Raw genomic sequence first — 25,825 nt, forward strand, 5'->3', positions numbered from 1 at the left:
CCAAAAATTTGGCGTGGCTACGAAACATAGGCGTCAATCCAAACGAACGCCCCTGGTAGCGGTCAACGCCAAAAAATTGGCAGGGCGTCCCGCGGCTGCGATCCAAACAGGCCCGCATCACTCATTATATATTGGGTCTTCAACAGAATCAAATACATGGCTAGAGTGTTCCTGAGCTTGATGCTTTTTGAACTCTGCATCTGCTATTCTATAAGTTAGCCATGAACAAGGTTTGCTTTCAGTGAAGGAATATAACAATAATAAGAGCACCACATCAGCGACTAAAGGGTTTGATTTCAGTCAAGGAACATAGCATTACATCAATAGCAAAACATGATTATATTTGTGGAAATAAAATAATAAGAGCACGGCAACTGCTAGTAAAAGCAATATTATCCAACATGATAATTTCAACCAGTACATAGGACCACCATCAACCACAACATATAAGCAATATTATCCAACATGATAATTTCAACCAGTACATAGGACCATCATCAACCACGACATACTGTTAGAGTACGTACACGTCTACATTTTATGAAAGCTAGAAACTTAAAGTCATCTATAGCCAACAATTTTTAATTGACCCTACTGGTCTACATCCAGTCTAAAAGTACCGTCGGGGATGCTAGCTAACAGAGAAGCTTCTTTTTTCAGAAATAGAACACATGTCCTGTTTCGAGAAAATGGAAGTTAACACCACCAAGTAAATCAATCTTGAAAAAATAATAAAGTTTCGAGATGACCCTACATTATCAATTTACACAAATGTATGTCATATCTTTTCTTACATATTCATATTGGAGAATAAAGTCATCCAGGAATAAACAAAATGTTCAGATTATCAGTTTTCGTTAATATGAAACCTTATGAATCATATTTCCTCAAGTATGTACGTCTCCCAGCCGCGCGTCAACACCTTTCTCATGTTCAGTTTCGAAGCTTCGCCATTCACCACGACATGGTCGAGCCGCCGCCATCAATTCCTTTGAAAACTTGGATAGATAGATTAGATAGATATATAGTGCACCAAAATAGAATATATTCATAGGAAAAGTAATGAATACACCTGATATGCCAACTCCCAAGAAACTTTTGTGGTAAAATAAAACTAACACATACCATGGCTATCCAACAGTACAGAGTAGTCAGTTTATCTAACAGCAGCAAAAGTGCACAACTTATCAGTTTAATACATGAAAGAATATTTAAACTCCAACAAAACATTTCATAACCCCTCTTCTAACCCATTTAGACAAGCTGTACTAAATCGTACTATAGCAACAACGACAAGGGAGCATCATTCAGCAGTAGCAACACACATACCGAGGGCATCAATGCAGTTCACATCTTGCGGGGAATTCTCTGCTTATTGCCCCTTCCTCCAGTTTGCATGTGACAAATTTCAATGTAAATTTTCCTAGAACTCTTGTAAAAAAGAGAGTGGCCCAAATTAGAATTTTATCCCGAAAACTCTTAACTTTGCATAATAGAACAAAACTAAAAGTTTCAGATCACATCATTAAATATCTTCAAGGATAGAAAAAGAAAAGAAAAAAAGGAACAATGTAGTCTGTTGATTTTCTAATTTCATTGATCAGCAAGAATGCTATTTCATTTTACAACAAAAGAAAGCAGATACAAGTAGCTAGATACATCAACACTATAAATGGACAAACTGAACTGAAGACTACCTTGTGGTCCTTCCAAAATTCTTTCACAACCCAAACCATGAGATAAAGTACATCAAGGCTCTTACAGAAGACTTGCAACTAAATTATTAGTAATTATATGAGCATCCCTTTTTAGAGATTTAGTAAGGAGAAAGAAGAGCAGTGGTACCGCATCCTTTCTCTGGTCTCCAGGTTTAAGTGGAATGGCGTTGCGGTTGCCGTTGTTGGATACCTCCTACGTTTGTGCTTCTGCTCGTCTGGTGCCTAGCTCAACTCTAGGTAGCTCAAATCTACCGAAAAACAGCTCAACAGCGTCTTGTCTCCCTGCTTGATTACCACAATTCAGTTCGAAAGCAAAATCAGGTCAAGATCACCCTGCATAGTAGGAAACAATTGCAAATTGAACAGAATTCCATTGAAACATAAATAGGTTATGACTTCACCAAAGAAACATTAGGAAGGGAAACATGAATGTTATATATCTTGAGATGAACCGCTTCATCCATCCAATATATTATTATTGCTCGTATCTCGCACTTATTACAGAAAGAAAACAAGAAAGTACTATGGTCTCGCAGGTAAAAAATATCAGCAAACATTTCTCTATTGCTAATTACAATGGCTATAAAATTAGTTAATACGGATTAACACTGATAAATAATCTAGAATGTACGGCGCATCGTCCTTTCATTTCCCCTGCTTGATAAAAAATGAACCAAGCTTATCTTCTTGTTATATATGCCTTGGTGGAGCTCAAAGAGTCATGTCTGTATCAGGAAAGAATAACAACTAATACCACCGCTGAAGCAATACCTTAAGATAGGCACAGTAGCAGCCTGGGCATCTGCAGGAGTTCCTTCTGCTTGGACTTTCTTCCAACTCATGTACCCTTAGTCAGTCGTAGGCACTACCTATGCAATTCTGAATTTGCATCACTCATTTGAATCTACCTTCACCAGTACCTCAAAATCATAAATTTGTGAATTCATCACATATACAGTGCAGAAAACTATCTAATAAAAAACCATATTTGCTGCACCATCATGCCATTGGGTTCTAGTAGTGCAACAGTACTGGTAGTCGCATTAGTAGGCTCAGCGCATGTTTGATTTACGCCGTGTCATTCACTTTGAACGGAATAATTTCTATGCTGCAAGACGTACTTGTGAATCAATGTATTGCTCACCGTACCCACAATCCACAATAAAAGAAGCTGGGATCAGACACTTACTTTTGGCGTATTATATTCATCTTTAGAGTGGAGACACTGATGTACCATCTCGTAACTAATGACAACCTGAATGCAAGCATACCTATAGCGAAGGCAACTTAATACATTGTGTACTGATAATTATCAGGAATCAGCTGTAGCATTTCTTAGTTAAGAGTGAATATGTCATACCCAGAAAGTTACTGTGCGGATGCATTCCAAAGTCCAGCAGCATCAAAAGCATGAGCATATACATGAAGCACACACAAATGAGCTGGCCCAAGGTTAACAGAGAAAATTACTGGAAAAAGGTACGGACAAAAGGACACACAGGGCAATATAAAGCTTTTAGCGGAAAGACACTACTTGAACAATTGGTGCATGAAAAGATCAATAATATCTCTAGAACAAATATGGAATCTGGTAGCATTCATTCGGTATAATCTGAACATCAGAAATTACAGAAAGTGAAGTATTCTTTCAACATCAATACCAAACATCCATTGTACCAAACCAAATCAAATTTGGTAAGCTGCAATCCATCAGTAGCAAGCTGAGCCTCTTTGCATCAAGAAGACATATGACAAAAGGGATATGTGAAAGAAGGACTTGTGCTTGGGACGAAACACGCGTATAACCTTTGATGATTAATCATCAACAAACACATATAAGAGAAAATATGCCATGACTAAAAAAATTGCAGCGATAATCGTGCTTCCAATCTGTTAATGGTAAAGTCAGGTAGTTTTACATTCAAATCTAGACCCTATGAGCCTGAATCAAAAAACATATGTGGTTGTGCATCTGGTCATCCAATGAAGAAGGGGCGGCAAGGGGAGGGGATAGGATGGGGACAAGATAAAACCTTGAGTAGCTGCATGTCCTTGGCGTCCTTCACATCTCCGTGAAGAAGCACTTGACGGCGGTGACCGTGGTGGATGGGGAACTCCCATGGCGTGCTCCATCTGCATCTGCAGTAGAGGATATGAAGAGATGGTGAGGTGTAGGGGTGAAAAATCCCAGCCAAGAAGGAAGGAGGGACGAACCTGGGGCCGCCGGAGACGCGCCGGCGAAGCCCAGCCCGAAACCCTAGCCACGGGGGTTTGGTTGCGAGCGGACGTTAGAGGCCGGGAACGGAGAATCTGGAAGGAGGGGAGGGAGGCGCGGATCGTGGGGGGCTTGGGGGCGTGCTGCGCGGCGTCGGAGCTCGCCGGAAGCCGGCGGCGCGGGTGGTGTTGGTGCCGAGGAGTTCGTGGGCGAGAGGGAGAGAGGGAGAGGAGTTCGTGGTCAGTTTCTGGCCGTGTTTTTTTTTACAAATCTGTTCGGATCGCGGGTTGATTACTCCAAATGGTAGGGTGTTTTGTGTAAAAACGAAGCGTTTTCCTGATTAACCACTTAAAATAGGACTGCGACTTGAATATCAGTAAAAACAGGGACTTTTGTGCAAAAATGCCAGCGACGTACCACTAGAAGCGATGCGTGGTTTATTAGTAGGTAAAGAGTAGGTAAAGATAAAGATTAATATTAATATTAATATTAATATTAATATAATATAATATAATATAATATAATATAAATATTTATATTATTATTAATATAATAATAATAATAATAATAATAATAATAATAATAATAATAATAATAATAAATATTACTAGTACAAATGCCCATGCGTTGCACGGGGCGAAAAAATATACCTGCTTCATGTGCATTGTGCACTATTTATATCCAATTTTAATAAATGTCGATGATAATGTTAAACATGGAAATTTTCTTATTTTTAATAAAAGTTAATGTTTTCAAAAAAATGGAATACTTTTTAAAGAGTAGGTAAATTATTTTTAAGAAATTGGATCATCTATCTAAAAAGGAACATTGTTTGAACAGATGTTTAAAAATAATATTGTTTTGTTTGTTTTTTGTTGTACATTTTTAAGTGGAAATATTTTTTAATAAATAGGGAACATTTTTTGGATTTTTTTGCTTTTTTTATGTGCGAACATATTTTTTTTATTAATAATAGTGTGAACATATGTAAAACTGTGAATATGTTTAAACTATATTTACAGTACAAGAAGGAACACAATGCCTGACAAATTAACAGCAATAGTTCTTTGTTCATCAAGAGAACGACTTTTGTTTCTAAGCTAAGAAGATTCAGTTAGATTCATCTCCTCCTATGAGCTCCAGTCAAACAGCCAACGGAATGATGACCAGACCATTGGATAAAATTTAAAGTCCAGGTGACAACGCATTCGAGCACAGATTCTCTCACACACAGAAGTCATGAATTCAGGCCAGACTGATTAGTAAATTGATGAATGGCAGTACAATTTCTTTAATTGGCACCATCCAACACTAAACGAAACAAATCAAATAGATCTAAGATTGGGTTTTGATTTGTGATCACCAGTCAATAGGAGCAGAGCATGGTGCAGATCGACCAATGTATTTAGGTGCCACCGAAAACACAACAGTTCAAAATGATTTACCGTCATCTACTAAACACAATGGAATATCAGAAGCACTTCATGAAGATACTCTATCGTAGGCCGAATATAGTAGCCTGATATTTGTGAGCACCGTCATCTAGTAAAACAGAAAAATGTGCGAGTAGCATCTGATTAAATAGTTTTGGGATCTATTTAAAAAATTATATAAGATTTGAAGCAAATGCTAGAAATTTGTCTCTTCACAACTCATATTTTGTAACTAATATGGAGCTAGAGAAATCATCTGCCATACTAATTTAAAACTCTAATTAGACAAAAGAATAAGAACAAGTGCTTCTACCACAATTGTATAGTATGCATATATGAACCTGCAAATGTGTGCTATAATTTAGGAGCATTCAACACAGGAAATGCTTATATATCATGGAGCTTATTCTAGAAAGCACATACTTTTAGGCATAAAAATAAAGACCTATTTGGCAGGAATGTGTTCTTTATTGAAATTAAAACAAAACAAGCACGGGAAGACCATACTGTATGTCATCTTCAGATATATCCATCAAGCTTGCTCTTCACTTTCTGGATTCAGAACCTCACCACAGCAGAAATTATAACTTTAAGGTGCAGATTCACAAGAATGACAGGACAATATTCAAAATATTTTCTTTTGAGCTTTGTTCATACGAAAAGTAATATTGTAGGTTGGATTGCTAGCTCAAGGTGCATGAGAGATCTAAAACAACGAAAATCTCAAGGATCTTTTACCCATGTGCACACAAATGGGCACACAGCCAAAACTTATATCCTTTTAGTCTGTTGGAAAATGAAGATACTAATATGCTGGACTTCTAACCTTCAGAAAACTCCCAATCGTCATTCTGTACGCACCTATACAGGGGCATTCTATGTACTTCTCCCAATCATCAGTCTGCCGGGAAACTAATTATGGGCTGCATAAGCTACCGGATTCACCGAAATATGATGCACGTGTTGTTGGAGTTGCAACCAAAATAATCATTCATGCTCATCTTCTCTGAAGTTTGAGGCAGCGGTTCTGTGAAGTCTTGCTAGCTGGTATAAAATGCGAACTTATTATATTACCACTGCCGACCACTAATGAGAATTCTTGACCTTGTTTCCCTCAAAAACAATATTTCTCCACATGAAGTTATTTATAAAAAGGGACAATTTTCATGGTTCTAAAGCTAAAACTACAAAAATAATATATAGCTCAAACTCATGCACACCTTCAGCTAAATAACTACAGAGACTCTGAGTGCAACCATCCATGCAGCATTGGTCTTACAAACAACTCAATTATAAACACACCTGGGTCTGGCACTCTTGCTCAATGGATCTACCAGCCTCAGCTTCCCCCTCTGTTGCTATCTTCCATATTTTAATCTCCTCTCCAGTAGCTGTGTTATGTCCATTATCAGACCCTCGACCTGAAGAATGCATCAAACACAGTTATGTGATGCCTCGTTGTCTCCGAAGTAGTATACTTTTTTTCCAAGAAAACAGAGAAGTAGTATACTTGAAACATCATAACACACATGAGAACATTACAATTTCGTACATTATAGACAACTAATGGCTTGACTAAACTAACCAAGAACATGTTATGTTTGGTGTTTTGACAGCAAGCCATACTGCCATACACAGAGTAAGAAGCACATGTTATGGTTGGTGTTATGTTGGCTACTCTTCCAACTCAGTAGCGTCCCTGCCCGTATGGATCACCTAACCTTCTTCATAGGTGTCACTACCAGAAAAAATCTACACACACCATGGCCGCCGCCATGTCCACGGAGTCATGCATGCTACGGATCTCAGGCTCGACCTCACCTATCTCCTCCTCAACCATGTAGTTGCAGAGGCGGCCGGCCAGGCGGCATGCTACTGCCAACGCCCCGCTGGTGATCAACATCAGGGCGACCTTGGCGTAAATGAAATGGTCTTTCCCCTGTTCTTTCAGCGGGAGGTATACTTTCCCAAAACTGAACATATGGACTTCTCATGACAAAATATTTGAACCCACCGAAGGATTTGAACTTATTTGTAGCGTGTATATATATTTTATTGTTTGTTAAGTAGTTGGGGGGATGATCTCCCTTTAATCTGAATAAGAAAAGTACAGAAGTTGTTTATCACTCTATCCAAAATTTCACCACTACTATATTGTTCCTGTAGTTTCGGTCTATTCCGAAAAACTGTAGCATCATTATTACCAACGTTCAGTAGCTCATTGCCTCTATATAAATTGGCCTTCTAGATTGTGATTCCACTCTTTTATAAATATTTGTAGGCCTTGAAAAGCATATTAACAAATAGGTGGCTAACACAAACTTGCAAGTAGAGCATGCTGTATGAGAGAGAGAGAGAGAGTAGGAGGAGAGAAGAGAGTAGGAGGAGAGAGAGAGAGGTGGGGCTGCACCGTGCGTTACACATGAATATTCTTGTGGACATTGTATCAAACAGATGTTCTACAATTTGATGCAAAAACAAATCTATAATGGATGGGCAGAACAACGAATCAAAGGAGCAGCCAGAGCTCTCACTAGCAGGCCACATGGAGGAGGAGCTGCGCTGGTCAATGGGCCGGAGCTGGGAGGAGACGTGTCCTAGTCCCAACGTGGTTGGGGGCGGCGCGACTCACTGGGAGTGGAGTAGGGAGGAGTAGCCGGGGCGCGTGACCGGGAGGAGGCTAGTGGCGCGTGGCCGGGAGCGCCGCACATCGCCGGCGGCACAACAACGAGGAGGCGCGGGATGGGGCGATTGGCTCGGAGCGGCTAGTGGGCTGGGATCGGGGCAGGAAGACCATGCCGTAGGTGGGGGAGGATGTGTCGGGATTTAGGCTGGCCTTTTTTTATTATTAACGCTTTAGTACCACCTCGTTTATATTATGATTTTGTCCGTATAAATTGTAAAAGCGCATTATGACATGAAAAAAAAGCGTATTATGACGGTGAACCCACGGAGTCCTTCCGTGCTTTACTATTATTAATTATATATTATATATTATATTATATTATTATTATTATTATTATTATTATTATTAGGGATAGACTAGTACAAAATGCCCGTGCGTTGCACCGGGTGAAATATTAAATATAACTTGCTCCACGTGCCATTATGCAACACTTTTTTAATCCAACTTTTACAAACGTTAAAGATAAGGTTACACTCAAGGTTGGAAAAAGCGGTAGGCATAAGCGAGGCAGTTGGCCTTCGCCTAGTGCCTAGGCGGTGCCTAAGCACCCTAGGCGTGGCCTAGGCGGTAATATTGGTTTTACTTGTAGTGTATTTGTGATTATTATATGGGTGTTGATATTATTTTAGGGCATATAAATAAGTTAATTACCGTCTACTGCATTGGAATATAACACCTTTGACATATCAGTGCAATATGATGCATGATTTCTTGCTTGGGTAGGCAATTCCTTGCTTGCCCTGCCTAGACCTCCATTTATGCCCTAGGCGAGGCGTTTGGCCATTGCCTAGCGCCTAAACGTGCCTAAGCGCCTCCTAGGCACTACCTTTTCCAACAGAGGTTACACTGAGTATTTCTTTTTGGACCATGAAATTTGAACGTACCCTAACAATGTTTGACATGACCTATTTCACCTCGGACTAACAATGTTTGACATGACCTATTTCACCTCTCCGATGAAACAATAGTTGTGTATGGAATAGTCTTTCAATCAATTTTATTTATTGTTGTACAGAAAAACATGAATATTTTTTATTTTGATAATGTTTTTTAGGATGGAATCATTTTTATGGTGACAAACCTTTTTTGGAATATTATGTTTCATTTGTAATTTATTTTGCACTGTTTTTGGGCTTGGCCCATTGAAATACTTTTATTCACACACACACACAACACACACACACGAACTCAACCTTTCTTCCCGTTTCCCATTCTCCTTCCCCACTGCTGGACAGTGCCGCCGCCGCATCCCTTGTCCTCGTCGTTCTCGGAGGACAAGGGTAGGAAGAATAGCGCTTCCGGTGGCCGCACCATCATGTCTTCTGCCTGCGCCGTCGTATGAACGGGACCTTGGGCGGCTCCTTGCTTCCTCCCTGTTCCCTCGCATCCCTCCTCCCGCAGGCTCCAACTATGGCGGTTGGTGGAAGAGCAGCCGCCGTCTGGAAGCTTGTCCTTCGCGTTCAACTTGGCAACCCCTTCTTTTTTATGCTCCAACCTTGGTTAGTTGTGGCAGCAGTAGTAGTATAGTTAGCAGATTCAGATTTGATTTGGTAGCTAGCCTTTGACACTTTTTGATTAGTTAAATAAACAAATGTGTATGGCCCAAATTGTAGCATGTAGTCAGCATGAGAAAGATCTCTATTACTCGATATATAGTGTACTGCTTGCATGTTCAAGCATCTTAATCCTAACAAAACAGAGCATCACAATTGCTTCAGTAATATGCAACGCTATACTCCGAGGCCACCTTCAGAGAACAAATCAGAAGATCCTGTAGTATGTCGAGTCAACTCACGTACAACATTAATAGGTACTCCGTATTTTATATCCACTATATGAATTACTCTCTCGTGTGCGTGTGTGTATATTTCTTCTCTAGATACCAAGAACCATTTTTCGTGATTTACATTTACACACAAACATCCAATGTTACCAACACACATGTCACTCGCATGCCTAGCTGCCTGACATGTTTTTGTGACAAATTGCTTGGCGGTTGCTAGTAGTACCCTATAAATACTGCTCATAGCTACTTCCTGCTGCCACTTGTTGCAGTTGGTGGCATCGAAATTTCGTTGATTCTAGTCAATCAAGTTTTTCTGCTAAAGCTTATCATGTGACTTAAGTCTTTGGCTGAGGATCTTTACTTTGAAAAGGTTTGATCTGAATCTATCTTGAAAGAATAACTTGAGCTCTGGCTTATTAAGATCAGGCTTTTATGTTCTACATTTATTAAAGAAAGTATTCTAGAAAAAGAGAGCACACTTTATTCAACTTGCAGTTTACAATTTTACATAGGCTAAGATGTGCACTGAAAACAAAAAAGCTGGTGATGCCAAATAAACCATACATGTGTTTTTTGCTTTGCATTCCTCTCGATAAACCTGCAAATCTTACATTGTGCTGTTCCTGTATTTGATGCAAAGATCTAATAATTTCACATCTACCAGTCCTAAAGAGTGCAAGCTGTCCATATACAGGCAAGGTAATGATGATGGAACCTATGGTTGCAGACACAAAGGAAAGTTTCATGCCTTTTTCAAAATGACAGAACCGTATTTTGCTTGGCATGAGATCGGACGTACCTCAGGTGGAGCACGGTCTGTACGGCGAGATTGTAAGACAGCATAGAAAGGTGACTTGTAGTGCAAAGCCAACTTACAAAGCTAGCCAAGCCAGCGGAAGCCGTGTGCTTGCATTTGTAGCAGCACGGTGTCTGTAGCTAATTAGAATTCAGAATCTTGCTAAATAAAGCAAGGGGAAGCCGTGTCTTTGTCTCGGACTCTTGTATATACCAAATTAGGATTCTGATTGCTATTTTTGTAACAAAAACATGTATTGTTAAGTACGTTTCTTATTCCTATTTTGTAACAAACGTGTGCACTTTTGTGGTTTGGATACTGAGATTGATAAAACTGAGAATACATAGGTGTGTAATTTGTTTTTTGGTTGATCTTTAAGAAATAGAAGCTTTTTTTGAAGTTCGGTTATCAAAATCCTCTGCAATGTTCAGTTCAGTGATTTCATCTATTTTCTGCAGTCACAACAAAAATAAAAGGTAAACCCTCCAAGTGTTAGAAGCACTATTGCTGAAATCTGTTGAAACAGAGGTAGTACATCATAGTCAGTTTACAGTTGGGATGTTACTGCATAAATTGCCACTTCACCTCACCAGTGACCACCACCTCTAGTCTAGCATATATGATACTGATAATATGGAGCCCAGTGTCTCTTTCCTAGCAATATATCATGCCAATGCAGAGTAAATTGATCCAAGGTCAGAGAACCATGATATGTATCATGACCACATCGACCTTTAGCAAATTAGCATCACTCTTTTTCAGCTTTGACAGCAAAATAACAGGAAGAAAGGCCCCAATCTGAATATATGAAACTTACAGTACGCACGCCGGTATCATCCAACGTTATTGGTGCAATGTCCGAGAGCCGAACCTCCTTGGCCTCCACGTGAGTTGGATCGGACGACTTTAGCACCTGCACGCACACACACAGCAGAGACATCAAAACCAGGCCAAATCAAACTGAGCTCACACCAACATATAATTCTACGAGGAGGGCAATCAATGGTGATGCTGCTACTAATTTCCCCTTCTTCATCCATCTTCCTTTCACTAGTGTGAATGCACAAGACAATCAGCTACGAACAAACAAATGTACTGAATCACGCGAGACTGTCCCCTCTTAAATTTAGAGATCCTTAATGAACTAATTTTGCTTCATGGAACAGGGTTGATGTGGTATATTCTGTTGACTTATCTTGTGATTGTTAGATAAAGGAGATGAATCAAGTTGATGTGGTAACAATATGAGCAGTGTCACAATCAGTCCAGTACATACTATACAGCTTCACTGATTTCATAATATTTCCCTGAGATAAATATCTTGACTTTCCTTTGCCCATATTAACATACCTGAATCCATGGCTGGCGGAGAATATATTTTTCATCAGAATCTACAATGGTAATATATTTTCAGAAATATAAACAAGTGTACTTGCCAACCTATATTAAGAAGTCGACTATTAGAGATTCACTTTATGCTTGCAAAGAGCCTTCCCAATAACCTATATATTGCTGGACATATTTTTAGAATAACCGAATCCTTTTCTTCATTTGGTTATAACAAATCCCTAAACAGATACACAAATCTTATCTGGGTTAAGCATCAAGCTTAGTTATGGAATTATATCAGGTTCTATACATTTTTAACACAAAAGAAGCTCTTCTTAACATCGACTAAAACAAGGGGGACAAAAATCTATAATTAAAACGTTTAATTTGAACCACTGTGAACAAGAACTATCTGTTTGGCCCATCATACTTCTCACTGCACACCGCCACTGCAGAGAAACCTGGCAGAGCCACAATTAGTCACTATAAGAAGCAGCTTGCCTACCAATGGCTATTGACATTAACATGACATGGCAGTAACTCGTATGCAAATATATGCAATGCAACACTGGAATGCTACAACATCAGCTTCCAGTATGTTCTCCAGGATTACAAATTTTTCAGAAAAAGTAAGCTGAAACAGGGGATTGTATCTGCTGGAATTTTGTCTATTTTGGGCCTAGCCCAATAGCAGTTTCAGAAATTCCCAATAAATCCTAGAGGCCCACGCAGCCCATTTGTGCAAGGCAAGAGGTGGAACAAATGTTTAGTCCCACATTGCTAGTTTAGAGGGAGTTGGACCTCTTTATAAGGGAGGTTCTTTCCCCACATGTATGAGCATGAGAACAAGAGGGACATCCACGCGCGCTCCTCCTCCTCCGCCCGCCTCGCCACGCCACGGCGCGCCGCGGGTTGCGGGAATGAGCCGATGTCTAAATTTTTGCCACGCACGACAGGTATACGAAAGGTCACGTGGGAGTTGAAACGTTTTCTGTAGTGGACACTGAATTCGAACGGCGCGCCTCTTCGGCCGCTGCCTGTTCGCTTCACCTCCCGTCGCAGCGCGACTATAAGGTTTTCGGGGAGCGCTCAGCGCGACTATTAGCTGCTTCATCACGGACGATCCGGTCGCCGATGACTTCTTCCCCGACGTCCACAACCTCCTCGACGACATGGCAAGCGAGGACACCGACCCCAAGTCCAGCGCTTCTGCTGCTGCTGTCCCGTACGTGTTCTTGTCTTTCCTGTTAAAGGTTCTGCTGCAGTTCCTTGTTCTAGTCATTGTCCTACACATGTTAGGTTCTACTTCATATATGCTACTTGCTATACTGTCTGCTTTAGATATGATAGGCTACGGTTCATACATGCAGAAGCTATTTACCTTCTCTCTGTTAGAACGCATGACTTGTTTTATCTCTTCTATATTAGTCATGCTTTATCTAGTTTTTCTGTTAATAAAATCATTTGGTAAATTGCTCATATTTCCAACAATCCAAAAACCTTATTATAGGCAATTTACCCCAAGTGGTTTCGCTGCTTCCATGAGACCTCCTATGTTTGAGGGTATCCACTATAAGAGGTGGCGCGTGAGAGCAGTCTTATGGTTTCAAACCATGAGTTGCTATGACGCCACTCTCGGCAAACCTGAAGGAGAGCTTGATGTTCAACAGGCACAAGCTTTTCAGAAAATGAATACTCTGTTTAAGGCTGCTCTCTTGAGTGTTCTTGGTGAGGACATAGTTGATGCTTATGCGTCAATTGATAATGGAAAAGATATGTGGGATGCACTCGAGGCCATGTTTGGGGTCTCGGATGCTGGCACTGAGCTGTACATCATGGAGCAATTCTATGATTACAGGATGACTGAAGAGCGCTCCGTGGTTGAGCAAGCTCATGAGATACAGTCATTTGCTAGAGAACTTGAGCACTTCAGTTATATGCTACCGGACAAGTTTGTTGCCGGAGGTATCATCACTAAGCTTCCTCCTTCATGGAGGAACTTTGCTACCTTGCTGAAGCATAAGAGGCAAGAGTTTTCCGTCCCGGATCTCATTGGCACTCTTGATGTGGAAGAAAAGGCGAGAGCAAAGGACACACGTGCTCGAGGTATTGAGGGAGGATCTAGTGCCAATGTGGTACAGAAGCAGAACTTCCAGCCCCACAAGTTCAAGAACAAGGGCAAGTTTGACGGTAAAGCAAAGTTTGATGGGAAGAACAAGGCTGTGCAACACACGAACTTTAAGAAGAAGAATGGCAAGAAGAAAGGTGCTTGTCATGTGTGTGGGGATCCTGATCATTGGGCTCCTAGTTGCCCTAATCGCTATGACAAGCGTAATCCTGGGAAAGGCGGCAAGACCGCTTATGTTGTCATTAGAGACACTGACATGAAGGATGCTGGGTATGGTATATTTCCCACTATTATTTCAGTATGTCATTCTCCTGACTGGTTGATTGACACGGGTGCTAATGTGCATGTATGTGGTGATATTTCCATGTTTTCGTCTTATCAGACCGCAGGGACTTCAACCGAGCTGATGGCCAACGGTTCAAGTGCTTCTGTTCGTGGTGTTGGCACGGTCGATCTGAAGTTTACTTCGGGGAAGATCGTGCGGCTGAAGAACGTGCATTATGTCCCCTCCGTCAATAAAAATCTTGTCAGCGGATCTCTTTTGTGTAGAGATGGCTACAAGCTTGTCTTTGAGTCGAATAAATTTGTAATATCCAAGTATGGAACCTTTGTTGGTAAAGGCTATGAGTCAGGAGGCTTGTTTCGTTTATCCTTATCAGACGTTTGCAATAAAGTTGTTAATCATATTTGCAACAATAGTGAATCCAATGTGTGGCATTCACGTCTTTGTCATGTTAACTTTGGTTGCATGTCGCGACTAGCAAAGTTGAACTTAATCCCTAGTTTCACCACCGTCAAGGGATCTAAGTGTCAAGTGTGTGTGCAAGCTAAGCAACCTCGTAAGTCTCACACGACTGCGGAAATAAGAAATCTTGCACCACCAGAGCTCATACATTCAGATCTATGTGAAATGAATGGTGTGTTGACAAAAGGTGGAAAGAAATATTTCATGACGTTAATTGATGACTCCACTAGATACTGCCGTGTGTATCTTCTGAAATCTAAGGATGAGGCTTTGAACTTTTTCAAGATCTACAAAGCTGAAGTGGAAAACCAACTTGATCGAAAAATCAAGAGGCTTAGGTCCGACCGTGGTGGAGAGTATTTTTCCAATGAGTTTGATGCTTTTTGTGCGGAACATGGTATAATCCATGAGAGGACTCCTCCCTACTCACCTCAGTCAAATGGGGTGGCGAAAGAAAGAACCGTACTCGAACTGATTTGGTTAACGCCATGTTAGATACATCGGTCTCTCCAAGGCATGGTGGGGGGAGGCAATATTGACAGCATGCCATGTCCTGAACCGAGTCCCCACAAAGAACAAAGAGATAACTCCATTCGAGGAATGGGAGAAGAAAAGGTTAAAACTCTCTTATCTGCGAACATGGGGTTGTTTGGCGAAAGTCAATGTTCCAATTCCAAAGAAGCGGAAGCTTGGACCAAAGACTGGATTGTGTTTTCCTGGGATATGCTTTTCATAGCATTGGCTATAGATTCTTGGTTGTAAAATCTGAGGTACCTGACATGCATGTCGGTACGATCATGGAGTCAAATGATGCGACTTTCTTTGAAGATATCTTTCCCATAAAGGATATGGCTACCTCATCTAATCAGGAGATGCCTAGTTCATCGAATCAGGAACCAGTTACAATTACCGAACCTACCATTTCGATGAAACACTTCGAAAGTCCTGTGGAGGAGAACAATGAAGTTCCTACCAGGAGCAAGAGACAGAGGACTGCAAAGTCCTTTGGCGATGATTTTCTTGTGTATCTCATAGATGATACTCCCAGTTCTATTTCAGAGGCCTATGCATCTGAAGATGCTGACTACTGGAAGGAAGCGGTTCGTAGCGAGATGGATTCCATCTTGGCAAATGAAACTTGGGAGATAACTGATCGTCCTTATGGGTGCAAACCTATAGGATGCAAATGGGTATTCAAGAAGAAGCTTAGGCCTGATGGTACTATTGAAAAGTACAAGGCTCGGCTCGTGGCTAAGGGTTATACCCAAAAGGAAGGTGAAGACTTCTTTGATACTTACTCACCTGTGGCTCGACTGACCACTATTCGAGTTCTACTTTCACTAGCTGCCTCGCATGGTCTTGTCGTTCATCAAATGGATGTTAAGACCGCTTTCCTAAATGGAGAGTTGGACGAGGAAATTTATATGGAACAACCAGATGGGTTTGTACTAGATGGTCAGGAAGGGAAAGTGTGCAAATTGCAGAAGTCTTTGTACGGACTTAAGCAAGCACCCAAACAGTGGCATGAGAAGTTTGAAAGAACTCTAACAGCTGCAGGCTTTGTTGTGAACGAAGCTGACAAATGTGTGTACTATCACCATGGTGGGGGCGAGGAAGTTATCCTGTGCTTGTATGTTGATGACATACTGATTTTCGGAACAAATCTGAAAGTCATTAAGCAGGTCAAGGATTTCCTATCTCGTTGTTTTGAGATGAAGGATTTAGGAGTGGCTGATGTCATTCTGAACATCAAGTTGTTGAGAGACGATGATGGTGGGATTACTTTGCTTCAATCTCACTATGTGGAAAATATCTTGAGTCGCTTTGGCTATAGTGACTGCAAGCCCTCTCCAACACCATATGATGCTAGTGTGTTGCTTCGAAAGAATCGAAGAATTGCTAGAGACAAATTGAAGTATTCTCAGATTATTGGCTCGCTTATGTACTTAGCCAGTGCTACAGGACCTGACATCTCTTTTGCTGTTAGCAAACTAAGTCGGTTTGTTTCAAAACCAGGAGATGTGCATTGGAAAGCTCTAGAAAGAGTTTTGCGTTATTTGAAAGGCACTGCAAATTATGGAATTCACTACATCGGGCATCCAAAGGTGCTTGAAGGGTATAGTGACTCAAACTGGATCTCAGATGCTGATGAGATAAAGGCCACGGGCGGTTATGTATTCACTCATGGAGGTGGCGCTGTTTCTTGAAAGTCTTGCAAGCAGACCATCTTAACGAGGTCAACAATGGAAGCAGAACTCACAACACTAGATATAGCTACGGTTGAAGCAGATTGGCTTCGTCGGCTCTTGAATGACTTACCGGTTGTTGAGAAACTTGTACCGGGTATCCTTATGAACTGCGACAATCAAACTGTGATCACGAAAGTGAGCAGCTCAAAGGATAACATGAAGTCATCAAGACACGTTTAGAGAAGGTTAAAGTCTGTCAGAAAAATGAAAAACTCCGGAGTTATTGCATTGGATTATATCCAAACGTCTAAAAATCTGGCAGATCCTTTTACTAAGGGTCTATCACGTAATGTGATAGATAATGCATCGAGGGAGATGGGTATGAGACCCGCAATATGAGTTGTTCACAGTGGTAACCTATTCTTTGTGATCGGAGATCCCGTGAATTAGATGTGGAAGACAAGCTGTTGGTCAACTGAGAGGAGAGTATCCTTATTATTCACAATACCACTCCATGAAGATGCAATACTCTCCTTATCTGCATGGCAGGTTGATGTATATCTTAATGTGTTCTAAGTGGCTTATTTAAGCAGAGATGTTATCCTGCAGAACATCTTTTGAAGAACACACCTATATGAGTCTGATTGTCAAATGTCGCAATCTATGAGAGTAGGTTTCTCTCTAGTAAACTCATGAAAGGTCACGGAGTATGACGCATAAGCTCCACCCGCGGGGAAGACCCATGGTAGCCACGTATTGGTCAAGGCTTTATGTGAAGCTAGATTCGCAGAAAACTTACAGTTTAAGGCCCAGTCCACTATTCAAGTTGCTTACTAGTGTAGCATAGAGTTCTAGGTGGAAGTTCAACTTAACAGTCTCCACTGCAGTACCGGTATATAAAACAGTGTTTTGGAACCAAAGGCAAATATTTGTGTGCCTCTGGGATCTGGTGGGGGATTGCTGGAATTTTGTCTATTTTGGGCTTAGCCCAATAGCAGTTTCAGAAATTCCCAATAAATCCTAGAGGCCCACGCAGCCCATTTGTGCAAGGCAAGAGGTGGAACAAATGTTTAGTCCCACATTGCTAGTTTAGAGGGAGTTGGACCTCTTTATAAGGGAGGTTCTTTCCCCACATGTATGAGCATGAGAACAAGAGGGACATCCACGCGCGCTCCTCCTCCGCCGCCCGCCTCGCCACGCCACGCCTCGTCACGACGCGTCGCGGGTTGCGGGAATGAGCCGAGCTGATGTCTAAATTTTTGCCACGCATGACGGGTATACGAAAGGTCACGTGGGAGTTGAAACATTTTCTGTAGTGGACACTAAATTCGAACGGCGCGCCTCTTCGGCCGCTGCCTGTTCGCTTTGTCTCCCTTCGTTGCTTCACCTCCCGTCGCAGCCTCTTCGCGTCCTTCTCCTGTGCCTATATAAGAGAGGTCGCTCCTCTCCAGAGAGACACACCAGAAGATCTCCTTCCTCTCGCCACAAAGTTCCTGAGCACTGCGCTGCTGCTACGATCTTCCCCATCCCGGCTTGCGGCGTGCACCGCACCTTTTGAGTTCTGTACGGGAGAAGGGTGATAAGGTTTTTGGGGAGCGCTCAGCACGACTACTGGCTGCTTCATCACGAACGATCCGGTCGCCGACGACTACTTCCCCGACGACGACTTCTTCCCCGACGTCCGCGACCTCCTCGACGACATGGCAGGCGAGGACACAGACCCCAAGTCCAGCGCTTCTGCTGCTGCTGTCCCGTACGTGTTCTTGTCTTTCCTGTTAAAGGTTCTGCTGCAGTTCCTTGTTCTAGTCCTTGTCCTACACATGTTAGGTTCTACTTCATATATGCTACTTGCTATACTGTCTGCTTTAGATATGATAGGCTACGGTTCATATATGCAGAAGCTATTTACCTTCTCTCTGTCAGAACGCATGACTTGTTTTATCTCTTCTATATTAGTCATGCTTTATCTAGTATTTCTGTTAATAAAATCATTTGGTAAATTGCTCATATTTCCAACAGTATCGCTGATTAGCTGAAACATAATGCAAAATACATAAAAATAACAGAGAAAGTAGTTGGTTTAATGCCTCCGGTGCATATCAGCAAAAGTTAAATTTTGAGCAATCAGAAGTAGCGTCAATTTTTCAGAAAAAAAAACTGAAACATACTTCGCCACAGAGCAAACACAATGTCCATGAATCAAGATTAGCTGCAGAAATTAGAAGATCCTCTGCACACTGATGGGAAGATCCTTCCTTGAACCCACTCTAACATCTCTGAAAGATTAATCTCAAACCACAGACAAATTCGAAAGTGCTCAGGCCCAAATTCTACAGAACTTCTGAAGTGCAGAAATGAACATTGTAGCAAACTGACTGGACAACTTTAGTTTGAACAATCCAACAAGCAATTCAGCATCACAATACCCATGACAAAGTGATACAACATTTGCGCGACTGAACCTACTCCAATTTTGGTCCTAATTTGTATCTGAAACTCATAAGTGGACACAGAGCATATGACTACAGCAAAGCAGGGCAGAATTCAGTTCTAGATCAGATCTCAAGCAAGTGCATGTAGTTATAATATAGGGAGTTGCTAACCTGGCGTTCCGCTCCGTCCTGGCTGAGCGGAGTGTTGCCGAACGGGGCCTTAGCATCACTCTTTTTCAGTTTTGATGGCAAAATAAGAGGAAGAAAGGTCCCAGTCTGAATATATGAAACTTACAATCTGCACATCGGTATAATCCAGCATTATTGGTGCAATGTCCGAGAGCTGAACATTTAAGGGAGGAGGACTCCAATGACACCCCTGCTCTCAAGTGGCCTGATGTTGCTGCTATTCTGGTGTAATTCACAGAGTGCTTCAAGGTGAAAAAGATCTGCCAACACAAAGTTCAAACTGTACATTAGAGTAACAGTCTGATGTGGGTCTGGGAGCCAGGGAAAAACATATACGTAGTATTTCTAGTTTCTCCACATATAAAGTTCTAAATTAAGATTTACATGTGGTTATTTGTACAAACCATGGACTATCTGCAAGAAGCGGCGCAGACAAAAATTCCAGTTCAGTTTCCATTCGAAAATCGCTAACTGCTCCCAGCCAACACTTCTCCTGTCGACCTCATCACCTACAAACCAGAGCGGAGCCCTTTTCTGGCGCACCCCCAAATCCGTTTCGTCTAGCAAGCCACCACCGCCGCGTGCTCTACTGGCGTCGCATGTCCTAATGCCACGTGACACACAAGATCGGAGAGAAGAGAGGGAGAGGCTGGGGTAAGAGATGGATATGGGAGGCTGACCTTTGCCGCCGATCCAACCTAGCAGAGTTGCATCTTGGCCCTGGAGATCATGACGCAGGAGTCTATCTCTGTCTTTGGTGAGTTCGTCGGTGGGTTCGCTGGTGCTCCATGGCGTCGACGGGCGAGATCGAGAGGTAGGGTCGACCATGGCAGCGACATGATTAGCTTGCGATGCCGTAGGAGATCAGGAGGGGATGTGCTCGTGTATTTCCTTTTTTCAGTCGATTCAGATGGGTGCACCGTCGTCACTGTCGCCGCCGCCGCGAGGCCATGATGCGATCCGCGGCCGCCACAATCCCAAGACAGGGGAGAGACAGGGGCGCCAATGCCAGCACACATGACGCCGGCGAGAGCACGCCCGCCTCGAGCACGGCGCTGTCCGGAATCGATAGACGGTGGAAAGCAATGGCAGGTGAGAGAGAGATCGAAAGAGACAGGGCTGAGGAGGAAAAGCAGTGGTGGATTGACTTTTTAGTCCCCACTCGTGTTCGTGCTGGAGACGAACTGCTGAGCGAGACGGACGGCCACGTGGTGTTTTTTTCCTCTTCCAGGTTGTTTCCCTTAGGGACTACGGGTTGAACATAAAAAATAAATATGACCTCACGTATATGTTTTAGAGGGCAGGCCTGGCGCAGTGGTGAAGTCCTTCCCACTTGTGCCAAGAGGTCCTGGGTTCGAACCAGCCTCTCTGCATTGCACTTTGCAGGGGTAAGACTAGGTTCCTATAATCCTTCCCCAGACCCCACCTTGTGTGGGAGCTTCTATGCACTGGGTCTGTCCTCACGTATATGTTTTAAATTTGAACTGAAAGCGTAAATTCACGGAAAGAAGCGTATTGTGACAGTGAACCCACGGAGTCAATCCGTGCTTTATTATTAGGGAAGACTAGCAAAAGGCCCGTGCGTTGCAACGGATAATAGAACCGTGAATTGTGGCCTTGAAATCAAGTTATTGATAACATAACATAATACATGTAATGATTATAAATAGTGTACATCCAACATTATTAATTGAAATCAAATAAAATTGCTCACATGCTACACTTAAAAATCAGAAATACTCAGGCTAATGATCATCCATTTCTCCGTCATACGCATAGATTTGGATGTTCTTATGGAACTTAAAGTGATGGGAGCCGACGACGATATGTGCTTTAAAATAATCAACACTGTTTTTTGCGGGGTAACACGATCAACATAAAAAACTGTGGATGTTGCGAGTTTGATTCCAGTCATGGTCAACTATTTTTTGCCTCATCTCCTAAATGGGATGGTGGGTTTGATTTGTTGGGCCGGGTCACACGGATAGGCTGGGAGGGCACTGTATTTTCTATTGGTGCAACGTTACGCGAACCAATGGGGCAGAGGCCAAGTGGCCCAGGACAGACGATCGGTAGAATAGCCTAGCTCAATATGAAGAAATGCCATGGACATACGAAATGAGAGCACCAATAAGATTATACCTCCATTTATATAAATATAAAAAACAGTATATATGCCACGAAATTGACATAAATTTAGCGGCACAAACATAATGTTCATTATAAATTTGGCGCAAATTTAGTAAAGATTATAAGTGCAAGGAAAACATGACACACTATATATTGCAACGAAAGAAAGAATGGCCTAAATTTAGTGAGGATCATGCATGAAAAAGATGCCACATCATTTTTATTCATAAGATATAAAGGAGGGCACTACACGCCTGCCATTGATTCCCGCACCTCCTTCAAAAAAAATCTGTAATTATCGTCTAACTCCTTCCTTCTTTATTTCTCATGCCGGCTTATAATTATGCATAATAGCTATTGCTCTTCCCGTCATTTGTTTCGTTAAGCACAAATCTTATTCATGCCATATTCTTTGCATAATTTCCGAAGCAGCTCCTTGATATTTGACAACCTAAGAACGTATACAAACTGGTAAAAAATTATGTAAAAACAGCCTCCAGCCTGCTCGCAATGGGCAGTCGGCCGGCCCAGCACGCCCGTGCCCATTGTCTCGGCCCAAGTACGCACACATCGCATTCTATTCTTAAACAGCGAGACGCCTAGCTAACAACACTCACGAGCCCAGCCTCAGTGGCCTGATGCGTTTGCACACATCCAGTAGTCCAGGGCTCAAATCCCAGTTGCGACCAATTTTTTTAAAATTAAAAAATATCAAACACATACAGACAGGACCGGGTGGGCCAGATCTAAAACGGTTGCACGCCAATTTTATTAAAATTAAAAAAAATATCAAACACATACACACAGGACAGGGTGGGCCAGATCTAAAACGGCTGCAGGCCCAGGTTGCGCAATGCTTTTGACGTACAGGGAGCCGCATGACAATATTAGTATCACCTTGAATATGTTTTATATTCAAACTGAAAGCGTAAAGTCATGGGAAGAAGCGTATTGTGACGGTGAACCCACAGAGTCAATCCGTGCTTTATTATTAGGGATAGACTAGTACAAAATGCCCGTGCGTTGCACCGGGCGAAATATAAATATAACTTGCTCCACGTGCCATTATGCAACACTTTTTTAATCCAACTTTTACAAACGTCAAAGATAAGGTTACACTCAAGGTTGGAAAAAGCGATAGGCGTAAGCGAGGCGGTTGGCCTTCGCCTAGTGCCTAGGCGGTGCCTAAGCACCCTAGGCGTGGCCTAGGCGGTAATATTGGTTTTACTTGTAGTGTATTTATGATTATTATATGGGTGTTGATATTATTTTAGGGCATATAAGTAAGTTAATTACCGTCTACTGCATTGGAATATAACACATTTGACATATTAGTGCAATATGATGCATGATTTCTTGCTTGGGTAGGCAATTCCTTGCTTGCCCTGCCTAGACCTCTATTTATGCCCTAGGCGAGGCGTTTGGCCGAGCGGAGTGTTGCTGAACGGGGCCTTAGCATCACTCTTTTTCAGTTTTGACGGCAAAATAAGAGGAAGAAAGGTCCCAGTCTGAATATATGAAACTTACAATCTGCACATCGGTATAATCCAGCATTATTGGTGCAATGTCCGAGAGCTGAACATTTAAGGGAGGAGGACTCCAATGACACCCCTGCTCTCAAGTGGCCTGATGTTGCTGCTATTCTGGTGTAATTCACAGAGTGCTTCAAGGCGAAAAAGATCTGCCAACACAAAGTTCAAACTGTACATTAGAGCAACAGTCTGATGTGGGTCTGGGAGCCAGGGAAAAACACATACGTAGTATTTCTAGTTTCTCCACATATAAGGTTCTAAATTAAGATTTACATGTGGTTATTTGTACAAACCATGGACTATCTGCAAGAAGCGGCGCAGACAAAAATTCCAGTTCAGTCTCCATTCGAAAATCGCTAACTGCTCCCAGCCAACACTTCTCCTGTCGACCTCATCACCTACAAACCAGAGCGGAGCCCTTTTCTGGCGCAGCCCCAAATCCGTTTCGTCTAGCAAGCCACCACCGCCGCGTGCTCTACTGGCGTCGCATGTCCTAATGCCACGTGACACACAAGATCGGAGAGAAGAGAGGGAGAGGCTGGGGTAAGAGATGGATATGGGAGGCTGACCTTTGCCGCCGATCCAACCTAGCAGAGTTGCATCTTGGCCTTGGAGATCATGACGCAGGAGTCTATCTCTGTCTTTGGTGAGTTCGTCGGTGGGTTCGCTGGTGCTCCATGGCGTCGACGGGTGAGATCGAGAGGTAGGGTCGACCATTGCGGCGACATGATTAGCTTGCGATGCCATAGGAGATCAGGAGGGGATGTGCTCGTGTATTTCCTTTTTTCAGTCGATTCTGATGGGTGCACCGTCGTCACTGTCGCCGCCGCCGCGAGGCCATGATGTGATCTGCGGCCGCTACAATCCCAAGACAGGGGAGAGACAGGGGCGCCAATGCCAGCACACATGACGCCGGCGAGAGAACGCCCGCCTCGAGCACGGCGCTGTCCGGAATCGGTCGACGGTGGAAAGCAATGGCAGGTGAGAGAGAGATCGAAAGAGACAGGGCTGAGGAGGAAAAGCAGCGGTGGATTGACTTTTTAGTTCCCCACTCGTGTTCGTGCTGGAGACGAACTGCTGAGCGAGACGGACGGCCACGTGGTGTTTTTTTTTCCTCTTCCAGGTTGTTTCCCATAGGGACTGCGGGTTGAACATAAAAAATAAATATGACCTCACGTATATGTTTTAAATTTGAACTGAAAGCGTAAATTCATGGAAAGAAGCGTATTGTGACGGTGAACCCGCGGAGTCAATCCGTGCTTTATTATTAGGGATAGACTAACAAAAAGTGCCCGTGCGTTGTAACGGGAGAAAAATTTATCGCACGTGTTCTTTAATTTCCTTCTAAAAATAAATATATTTACACACAAAATTTGTTTTAATTCATTTGCAAGATAGTGCCAGATCTTCAGTTCTCATCCAACATATCATAGAGGGGACCTATCATGAAATTCTTAGGGGCAAACAGGAAGGAATTATAGCAACACTTTTTCTTGTCTCTTTTCTCATTGTGCACTTGTGTGTGAGATGAAAAAAATATTAATAACAACATACTAAAGCATACAATATCTAAAGACTCATAGGCCCGGAACAAAAAAATAAAAATATATTAAAGCATTCGCTATCTACAGACCCCAAAACTGAATTGTATTTGTATCATGGTAGCATGAAACCCTCAACATTAAGAATAAATGAGATAAACAAATAAAAAATCACATGACTGAATTCACCTTCATTACTCCTCGCATTTCATTATCAAGGCGTGTAAGTTGTGTAGTAGAAGTCTAGTGATATTCTCAACTGGGCTGGAAAAAGAATATGAGAAGGTTCAGTGCAACAACCTTTATATGTGGACTATATCACGAAAATGCTAATGATAGACCGAGTAAAATATTTTGAAATCTGAACTACTTACAAGAATGTCTATATAGTGGCAGGGATTGTTGGCACGTCATAAACTTATCATGATCAAATAAACATTATGGTGGGCTTGCATTCTCACCAACAATAAATGGCATCTTGATTGAGCTCCAAGATAAATGTCTGAGAATAGAATTATAACCTTCCAGAGTCGTCAATTCGAAAGATATTGTGGCACACGTTGAAATAATTTTTGCATCTTGAAAAAACGTGAACACGAAAATTTTGCATCCTGAAAACAACATGAGCAAGATGAAGTATACCAACTCTCTTAAGGAGAACAAAAATAATTACGAAAAATTATCACTACCTGTGCAAGTAAATTCATCGACGAACATGTGAGTTCTTGAGTGCACTGTCATCAAAATACACATGCACATCAAGCTCTCCTATGAACTGAACTACCGGTTGCATGGCAGGTGAAATTTAAAATACCTACATCAAGCACATGAAACCACTTGCAGACAGAGCCGCCCAGAATCCTCACCTTATATTTCTAAGTATGATACAAATAGACGATTCAATGATTTAGTAGAAATTAGACAAAGGCCATTAGACCAGCGTTTTTCTGACCTCATGGTGGCATCTCATCTCTGA

At 42.1% G+C, this 25,825-nt stretch overlaps 2 long non-coding RNA genes across 3 annotated transcripts; both read right to left on the reverse strand.

Moving 5' to 3' along the window:
- Nucleotides 1-423: 423 nt before the first annotated feature.
- LOC119267826 lies at nucleotides 424-4,438 on the reverse strand. 2 transcript variants are annotated; one of them, XR_005132705.1, is made up of 7 exons: nucleotides 3,933-4,438; nucleotides 3,079-3,857; nucleotides 2,490-2,989; nucleotides 1,846-2,000; nucleotides 1,330-1,431; nucleotides 870-989; nucleotides 424-676 (listed from the first exon to the last, which is right to left on the reverse strand). It is a non-coding gene; the product is annotated as an uncharacterized LOC119267826 (long non-coding RNA). The 2 variants fall into 2 exon arrangements; XR_005132706.1 differs by lacking the exon at nucleotides 424-676 and having other exon boundaries at nucleotides 730-989; nucleotides 2,490-3,160; nucleotides 3,752-3,857.
- An 18,847-nt stretch (nucleotides 4,439-23,285) lies between these two features.
- LOC119271475 lies at nucleotides 23,286-25,452 on the reverse strand. The gene is made up of 3 exons (XR_005134544.1): nucleotides 25,224-25,452; nucleotides 25,039-25,113; nucleotides 23,286-23,457 (listed from the first exon to the last, which is right to left on the reverse strand). It is a non-coding gene; the product is annotated as an uncharacterized LOC119271475 (long non-coding RNA).
- Between the last annotated feature and the right edge of the window lie 373 nt (nucleotides 25,453-25,825).

Source organism: Triticum dicoccoides, chromosome 3A (genome assembly GCF_002162155.2).
Source record: "Triticum dicoccoides isolate Atlit2015 ecotype Zavitan chromosome 3A, WEW_v2.0, whole genome shotgun sequence".
Taxonomy (NCBI): Eukaryota; Viridiplantae; Streptophyta; class Magnoliopsida; order Poales; family Poaceae; genus Triticum; species Triticum dicoccoides.